The sequence below is a fragment of the Penaeus monodon genome, chromosome 12, assembly GCF_015228065.2.
Source record: "Penaeus monodon isolate SGIC_2016 chromosome 12, NSTDA_Pmon_1, whole genome shotgun sequence".
Lineage (NCBI taxonomy): Eukaryota > Metazoa > Arthropoda > Malacostraca > Decapoda > Penaeidae > Penaeus > Penaeus monodon.
The window spans coordinates 49,627,742-49,637,741 of NC_051397.1; the positions used below are offsets into that span (position 1 = coordinate 49,627,742).

The following is a 10,000-nucleotide window of genomic DNA, read 5'->3' on the forward strand; positions in this document are numbered from 1 at the left end:
CTATTTACACAAACACACACACACACACACACACACACACACACACACACACACACATATATATTTATCTATATCTATCTATCTATCTATCTTTATATATGTATATATATATCAACATAGACCTTGAGCTATATTAATAAATATTAGTGTTTTTTACCATTCTCTTTGTATTTTCCCTCTCCTCTAACAGGCTCTTTAATTCTTTTTGTACTGTCTTTTATCCCATTCTCACTTTTACACTTTACGTTCTCCTCCTTTCTATCTAGCCTTGTCCGTGCTCTTCTCCTATCATAAAATATATGAATCATTGCTTCATGTTCACAAGTGTTATTAAAACAACGATATGATTACGCAAAGAGTGTAATGAGTAACGGCGAAAACCTCTAGATGGTCTATGGCTTAAACAACCCAGCTTATGAAGCGCTGTTCGACGGAAGCAGGGGCGTCTTCAGCCTTTCATTGCTTGAAGATGAGAAATATACGTATAAATATGCATAAACACACACACACATCTATCTACATATCTATCTATCTATCTATCTATCTATCTATCTATCCATCCATCTATCTATCTATCCCTATCCATCTATCTATCTATATCTATCTATCTATCTATGTATATATATATATATGTATATATATATATATATATATATATATATATATATATATATATATATACATATGCATGTATGTACATATGTTATGTATGTATGTAGGTATGTATATATGTATATTGGAAAAATGTATGTATTGCATGTATATGTATGTATGTATATGTATGTATGTATGTATGTATGTATGTATGTGTGCGTGTGTGTGTATATGCATGTATGTATAAAACTGTTATATGTCTTCTCAACATAATCAAGGGAGTCTTATCAATAACGAAGAGGGAAGCTATAGTAATGACATAATAACAATAAAATCAACAGTAGTGATTGCGATATAGTTTCCCAACATTTGAAGTTTAATGCATAAAAGCTACTTTGTGTTCAGGACAAATTACTGTACCAAAGGCCAATCATAGGTTAAAAAAATCTCGTGTGAATATGTATCACATATATTTTTTTTCCTAAATACAAATTTGAATGGATTAACCATTGCTCATTTTGTTTATAATAAGCCTGGCTATATCATCGCATATATCATACCATATATATATTAGTGACTGATGTGCACACATTCGTACATGGTTAAACTTGTTAATCAGACTAACAAGCACTCAAGTTAAAATTAGACTAGAATCTCTATTAATTAGAAAAATGCCTAAATTTAACTTGATTGCTGGTGAATGGGGCTTGGATGACCTTACCTCCTCGTTAGTTAGCAAAGCTTTCCCCAGACTCTTCGGCCTTGACCCTCCTCCTGTGACCCGATTCAGCTCTTGTTCGTTCTGTCTCTCTATCACTATATACACTTGCCAAAATTATCTCCTTGTATCCAATTCGGTTTATTATTCGTCTGAAGAGGAGATCGTGACGAGTTCGAAACGTTACGATTTAGTTTCATTTCCTATGTTTTCCTTTTCATATTGTGTAAATGTTTTTTTTTAAATATTTATCTGTTTATTCATTCATTTATTTTTGTGTGGTTAGCCTACATTGCCTACGCTACCTTAAGACCTTTGATTATTTTTCTTTACCTAGATTTTTTTTTCCTAATTAACTGAATGAATGAAATACTTTTATGTTTTGGAAATAATAAATGGATTTTGATAGTGATCAAAGATAAAGAGAAATTAAGAAAAAGGAAGAGAGAGAGTTATGAAAAAGAAACTATATTTCGTGATTTTTATGATTATTCTGCTGTGGCTACGGTTTTCAGTTTCAGACATCAATAGGCTTATAAAGTTGTAAGATAATAAGTCCTCTTATGAAGGAACTTTAATACCCTTTAACCCCTCCCTCCTCTCTCTCTCTTTCCTTTTTTTCTCCCGTTCCATCTACTTTTCTCATCTTCTCTCCTACTCTTCCTTTAACCCCGCTCTCTCTTCCTCTATCCCATCCCCTTCGTTGGCTTTCTCTATCTATCTGTCCTTCGGCATTCTCTCTCTCTCTCTCTCTCTCTCTTTCTCCCTTTCTCTTACTCTCTCCTTTTGTCTCTCTCTTTCTCTCTCTCTCTGATAATAATAATAAAATGTTAATAATGATAATGACAATAATAATAATAATAATAATAATAATAATAATAATAATAATAATAATAATAATAATAATAATGATAATAATAATAATGTAAGGTGGCCTCCCACAGCCTGCCATCTCTTCCTCCTCTCGCCGCCAGCCTCCCGTCCTCTCGCGCGCCCTGGCATCTCGCAGCCCGGCCAACGATTGCTGCAAACGTCCTCTTTAGATTTCTCTGTGTACATATGTTCACTTATTTTTGTTTTATTGTTCCATTTTACGTTGGTTCGTACAAGTCACTTCTGTTTGAGTTTGCCCTTCGACCCGTCCTCTCCTCTGCGATTCATTTATACGCAAATTGTTTCTCGTTTCTTCTGTGAGCTTCATGGTTAGCTATATTATTTTAGATTATCCCCTATTTTTACCTTACCTTTTGTCACTTTATTCTATTTTTTAAGCTTATTCTCATTTTAAGAAATATCTGTTTAAACGTAACATTTTATCCATTGTGGTTCTTCCCGCCTATTCCACATTAGACATGTATTTTTTCGTGTTTTATCTCGTTATGAAGGTAACTTTATTCATGATTTTAGTGTCTTTCCTAATGTTTTTTTTTTGTACAAACTTTTATACGAGCGATATTTGGCATGGCTTATGAACTTCATAAATATAATCCGCGCTGAGTGGGAAGTAGATTCATTCTCCTCGAAACAACAGCGTTTTGCTCTGGGTGATTTTTCCCTTGCTGAGCGGAAGGTGGAAAACTCGGTCCGTCAAGGCATCACATCACACGGGAAAAATACAAGTGTTTTTTTTCTGGCTATTTCCATTGTGCATAGGTGCTGGACATGATTCTTTTTTATTTTAAATATACACCAGAGTTTTATAGATTTTACACGGTTTGTTTGTGAATATTACTGGATCTTAATCATCTTTTTTCATTGTTTACTTCGATTTAAATAGATTTATTTAACATTATTCTCATAGGATAATCCCGAGGTGGATTCTATTCACGCTACCATTTGTTAGGAATAAACTTGACGGTGAACCCATTAGAAATAGATAAATATTGGCTACGGAACCACAATATCCCACTACATCAGCATTATTATCATCATTATTGTTGTTGTTGTTATTACCATGTTTATCATTATCATTGTTATTATTATTATTATTATTATTATTATTATTATTATTATTATTATTATTATTACTATCGTTGTTACTAGTGTTATTATTACTACTATTATTGTTAGTTACTATTATTGTTATCAATATTATCATTAATATTATTATTATTTTTAATTATCATTAATATTATTATCATAATTATTATCATTATTATTTCTATCATTAGCATCATTATTGCTATCCTAGTTATTAATATTATTACTATTATTCTCATAATTTCTTTTATCATAATCATCATTATCAGTATTGATATCATTATTGTTATTATCATTGTAACTTTTAGTAGTAGTAGTACTAGTAGTAGTAATGGTAGTATTAGTAGTAGTCTCATTATCATATTATCATTATTATTAACATAATCATTATCATTATCATTATTATTATCATCACCATTATTGATATTGTCATTATTATTATTATTGCTGTTATCATTATTATTATTATTATTATTATTATTATTATATGATCGCTATCATTATAATTATCAATATTATCATCACTATTATTATCGTTACTATCATAATTCGCTTATTTATTACCATTTCTTTATTACTACGAATTACTGCTGAAAATGGCAATTAGGTTTATATCATTAATATCTTTATTATGGATATAATTATCACCATTATCACTATTATCATATAACGGCAATCGTTAATATGAGGCCTTTGTCCGCCAAATACTACTGCTGCTACTGATAATGACGATGCCACACGACCTACTAAAAGGAGTGTGCAACTAGGATCTCGCTAGTTCCATAGGCATTACCTATCGACTCATCAATTTCCACCGAGTGCCACGGGGAAGGTGTGTAAAACTTCGCTATCATTACTCTTGTGTGTGTAGATGGGTGATGTTTATGGAGTTGGTGAGATCCTAGTTGCACAATCCTGTTGGTGGATCGTGTGGTATGCTTGGTTTAAAACTGGTCCTCCGGGTCATACCTGGAGGGACCGAGGTTCAGGGAGAGTTATTTGTCTATTTCAGTGCAGCATTGCATTATTCTATCTTTCATATATATATATATATATATATATATATATATATATATATATATATATATATATTTATATATATATATGTGTGTGTGTGTGTGTGTGTGTGTGTGTGTGTGTGTGTGTGTGTGTGTGTGTGTGTGTGTGTGTGTGTGTGTGTGTGTGTATGTATGTATGTGTGTTCATATATGCACATATATTTCCACAAATGTACTGTACACACAGGCACGCACGCACACACACGCACACACACAAACACACACACACACACACACACACACACGCATGCATACACACATATATATTATAAATGAATAAATAAACAAATAAATAAATATATATGTATATATATATATATATATATATATATATATATATATATATATATATATATATACATATACATACTTATATGTGAGAGAACTGATTTTTCATGTCCCCCCTGTTTGGAGTTATGCTAGTGCCCCTAAGGGATCCTAGGGTTTTGACAGTGAACTAGGGGAGGGGAGCACCGACCCAGTAGGCTGCAGAATATTACGTCAGGCATGAAAATTTCTTCCCTTTGCAATACTTATGTCCGAATTATTTTAACCCAATGAAAACAGCTTTCAAGGATTCGGACCTATTCCGAAACTTGGGTTGGATCACTCTGAACAATGGAACCCCTACTAATGACAAAATCAGAAGACATTTTTTTTTCAAAATCCCAACCTAGAATGCAAGATTGGCGAATATTAAATGCCTGAATAAAACTCAATTGCTTTTGAACGCGAGCCCCTTTATCATTAAAAAGGTCCTTGATGGTTAAGTGGACTTTGCTTTTGCCAGAAAATTGCGAGATGAAAGCCTCCTTGTTAAGGTACAGTATAACTCCCAGATTAAGGATTTACTTAAGCTGACCCAAATGTATGACCTCAGAGTTAAAGTAACAATTCCTATTGACCCAAATACCTTTGAGGAAGTAATCTTTCACAAGGATTTGAGGACGATGGTGAAATTCTCGAGAGCATGAAGGACCAAGACGTAGTGGACGTTCATTATACGGCCAAGAAGGACGGGAATGTGCGAACGAAAACTGGACTCTCATTGTTGGATACGAACGTGTTCAAGTGAGACCTTACATCCAAAAGCCAGTGAAATTTTCAAATGTGCTAACTGTGGAGGTCCCCATCGGTCAGGCTCTGCCGAAAGTAGCAGCCTGAAGGAGAATGACATGTTGGCATATGTGAGAAAACAAGTTAGTTATAATGAAGTTAAGAGGAGAGTGGAGAGTTTGACACAAGGATCGCACCGCACCGTCCTAGCTCTCGACCGGTTTCTCGAGAGAGAAGCAAGTCGCAGTCTGCCAGTCGTCTCCCTCGCCAGGAGAAGTAGGACATGGAGTCTCCAAACCATCCCGCAGTAGGTCCCCGGGAAGCGAGGAAGAGGCAGCATTTCCCTCCCCCAAAAAGATAATAAAAACTGTCAGACAAGGCAATTCAAACCCCATTAAACGTAAGCCTAGCATCGACCATTATACAATGAAACTGTTGAAATCTTAGAACTAGATTAAATGTTCTCCATGAAACGCACTTGACACACCTCGTCTCTGACGAGGTCGTTTCCCCGAGGAACTACCACTTCTGTAGGAAGGACCATGAGGATAGGGGTGGAAGGGGAGTCGCCATGTAGATCCACCAAAGCCTCCCTTTCACTGAAGTGACTATTGATTCTACTTTGGAGTTTGTTGCATGCAAAGTAAAAATTAACAGCACTACATGTTCAGTTTATTGTCCACCAGGTAATTAATGATGAGCTCTTTGCTCTTCAGGATAGTCTGCCACGGAATAAATTATTTTTAGGTGATTTTAATGCTCACCATACGTTATAGGATTCCCTGCGGGTGGATGGTAGAGGTAAGCAAGTAGTTAAGCCGATTAATGATTCTGATTTGACCTTCTGAGCAGAGGTAGTCCGACGCGGGTGGATGATAATATCGGTAATATGAGCTTTATTGGCATATCACCAGTCTCTTCATCAATATCAAACACGTGCCTGTGCCACACCAATGAAGTGATCACCTTCCTAATTTAAAGTAAAAAGAGCAGACTGAATCGCCTTCACAAGAAGTGTCAAACTCGAACAATGGAGAAACCATTGATGATAAAATAAACAATATTCATTCGATCTTCGATACAGCAATGATATCCATTTCCGAAACTTCGACAAATAGCGTTAAGCATAGCGTTCCATGGTGGACACCAGATTGCCGCAGGGCGCTGTGTGGACGCAATAGGGCCTACAGGCTTTAAAAAATAACTTCAATAACAAGAAATTTTGCAATTACAAACTAGTAAGAGATAGGACTTGTAGAATAATAAGGCAAGCCAGAAGAAACTCCTGGCAGAACTTTCTTTCTACATTAAACAGTAATACACCAATATCACAGATTTGGTTCACTGTCAACAAAATAAATAATAAAACAAATCTTTCAATGTTAAAAACATCACTCACATGGGTACAATTTTTTATTCCCCCCAGAGACATTGCTAATGCACTCGCCAGGCAGTTCTCATATACAAGCAGCTCAGAAAATTACCATCGCGCTTTCCTGACCACCAAGGAAGATGACTTTGAGTACAATAAAGACCTAACAATGGACGAGCTTGTCCGAGCCCCAGAAGCCTGTAGAGGAACATCCTCAGGCCCCGATGAGAGTCGATATGAGATGATAAAGCATCTTGATCATGATTTGGAAGAACCAGACTTTTCCAAACTCATGGCACTTCGCCCACATCATTCCCACATTGAAAGGAGGGGGAGAACCCCAGAACCGCCATCTGCTAGCGCCCAATTGCGTTGACAAGTTTGTAAGGTTATGTGAGTGAGGAACCCAAAGGAGGACACCCGTGAGGCGGGAGACTTCAGGCTTAGAGGCCAAGGAAAATGAGGGGGTCCCGTTCGTTCCTCGAAAAGGGGGTGAGGGGACCAAGCTGAAGGCTCTGAACCCACGCGACCTCACAAGCCAACTATCCCCGGAGATGCAGGCCTACCAGGAGCGTGACTAATATGAAAATGATATATAATAAATAAAATACTAAAATACTAAAATTAACAAAAAGAAGCGTGCAGACGGCACCAAAGTAAAACAAGTTATTACGCAAAAAAAGACAAGTGCCAGAAGGGCTTAAAAACTAATAAAAATACGCCAGAAAGGCTTAAGAAAAACAAAATATGCCGGAAGGGCTTAAAAACTAAAAAGAACTAATATCTAAATTATAATAAGTAAAAAGACACGGAAAGGGGGTAAAATGTGACATGAGGAGAAGTAAAGGAGATCGTAAAAAAAAAAAATAAAAAAAAAAAAAAAAAAAAAAAAAAAAAAAAGAAAAGGGTAAAGCATGAATAAAAGACACGAGTAAAAACACAAGATAAAAGTAAGTAAAATTCAGAATAAGTAGAAAGCAAAAGACAAAACACACATGGTTCACGGTAAAACGTAAAGTAAAATAATAAACACGTCCAGCGTAGATACACCAAGACAAGCAAAAGGGGCAGCGCAACCTCGTTTCAGCATCCGTCGTGTAAGATCCAGACTGGTAATCAAACAGGTAAATCACAGAACACTCCGAGTATCCACTTCCTTTATTAAACCAATACAGGGGGGATTACATTAACTCGCGGACGGAAGCGATGCACATAACATATTGAAATAATAAATAGGAAATGTTATGATAAAATAGAATATACAACGGATAAAACCAATAACAAAAACAATAAAACGTTAGAAGAAATCATTACGAAAATCATAATTATAAAAATAATACGTAAAACAATCTGCTGCGATTCATTAACAAAAATCGTTAAATAAGATACTTTTTCCTCGCTGGTAAAGAGATTAAAAGAATGAATAAGTAAAAAGAATCCATTAAAAAACAAACTGAGCTTAAAATACAAGAGATAAAAAAAAGGTAAAAGAAAGATGCAATTCGCAGCAGATGTGGATGTTCTGTTATCCGCACATCATGTAAAACATCGTAAAAAATATATATATGTGGAAAACGGAGGGATCTCATTATAAGTTCAATTTAAAAATGTATAAAAAATTGTAGAATAAACGTAAAACACATGTAAACAAAGCCAACATAAAACATGGATAAAAATAATGGTAGAAGGGAGGCTGGCAGAGGGAAGTGGTCCGGCTGTGCTCGACTCGCCCTGGGGATTACGGTAGGATGCTGGGTAGGATGGGAGCAGGAGAGGATAGGGTTAATGGTAGAAGGTAGGGCAAACGGGAAAAAGGAATGGAAAAGGGGGAAATCAGCGTAGAAGTAGAAGGAAGAGGAAAGCGAAGGAGCAAGAAGAGGGTGCGAATAAGAGGGGTACGAGGGGAAATGCGGCAGGATACAGGCCAGGATAGGGATAGGATGGAGTCAGGATAGCATAGGGATAGAGATAAAAGGTAGAACAAGCAAGGAAAACGAGTAGACGAAGGAGAAACTACCGTGGAAGTAGAGAGAAGGGAAAAGGCGAGGGGACAGGAAGAGGGTGCGAATAAGGGTACGAGAGGGATAGAAGGATCGGGGCAAGGAAGGGGGGGGGATAGGTGGTGGGTATGGTCGGGGGGGTGGGGGTTGAAGACCTCACAAGTTGCTTATGCAAGGTCATGGAACGAATCGTTAATAGTAGGTTATTACATGTTGTAAATGCCAGAAATCTACTAGTTGACGAGCAGTGCGGCTTGTGTAAGGGACGCCATACTCTTGATCAACTAGTAAAACTGGAAAGTCAAGTCATATTCAGGAGGCATTTCCACGCGACTCCACGACCTCGCCGAGAAGGTCGGTATAGCTCTCTCTACCATCGATACCCTGGTCCAGTTAAATATAGCGCCATGGGAAACCCCCAACTTTTCCATCACGGAAGCCTGGCTCCCATCAGCTAAGGCCATGGCCCCGGAGGTGGAGGTACGCCAGAGGTTCAGAGAGATCGTTATCAATCATCTCCCTGTTTTTCATATATATAACAACGACTCCAAGACAGATAAGTGCGTGGGTGCGGGTGAATGGTCGACTGAATGTGAACTGGTTTAGATTGCTGAACCAAACATCGGTTTTTATTGCCGAAGTTTTTGCTATCAGTAAAGCTATAGATTTTGCACTATGGACGACCCACGACAGAATAGTATTCTTTCAGTTTCATTAAGGTCGCTTAAAGCCATCAAATCATTAGAAACCACTAAAAATGAGCTGCTGGGTAATATAATTTGTATGCAACACAGTACCAATAAATCAATCACGTGTTTTGTTTCCTTTATAGAAACAAAAATACATCTGTGGCAAAGTGAGTGGACCAACCTGCAAATCAATAATGAACACATATCCACAACAGGAATGTGGGACACAGCCCAAAAAAAAACAGAAGGGAAGAGGTGGTGTTGGCTCGCCTTAGATTAAACGCAACGAGACAAACTCACCCCTTATATTATAGAAAAAAAAAATGCTCACATTGTACCCTGAGCGTCATGATACCAACAATAGCAGACACAAATTAAAACACTATTTCAGATTAAAGAACACTGAATTTACTTTATCAAATATCAGACAATGAGAAAATAGTAATCACTTTTCTATAAGAGACATTATGAACTTATCTAGATTGACAGAATGAATAGGGTTCATCGGCTTAATAACCTTGGCCACATTTCAT

General features: G+C 36.6%; 1 protein-coding gene across 1 annotated transcript in view; it reads right to left on the reverse strand.

Annotated features, from left to right (window-relative positions):
- Nucleotides 1–7,918: 7,918 nt before the first annotated feature.
- Nucleotides 7,919–10,000, reverse strand: part of LOC119579558 — a 5,077-nt gene continuing 2,995 nt past the window's right edge. Inside the window, exon 5 of the mRNA XM_037927478.1 lies at nucleotides 7,919–10,000. This exon is cut by the window's right edge and continues 540 nt beyond it. The gene's annotated coding sequence lies outside the window, so the exon portion shown is untranslated.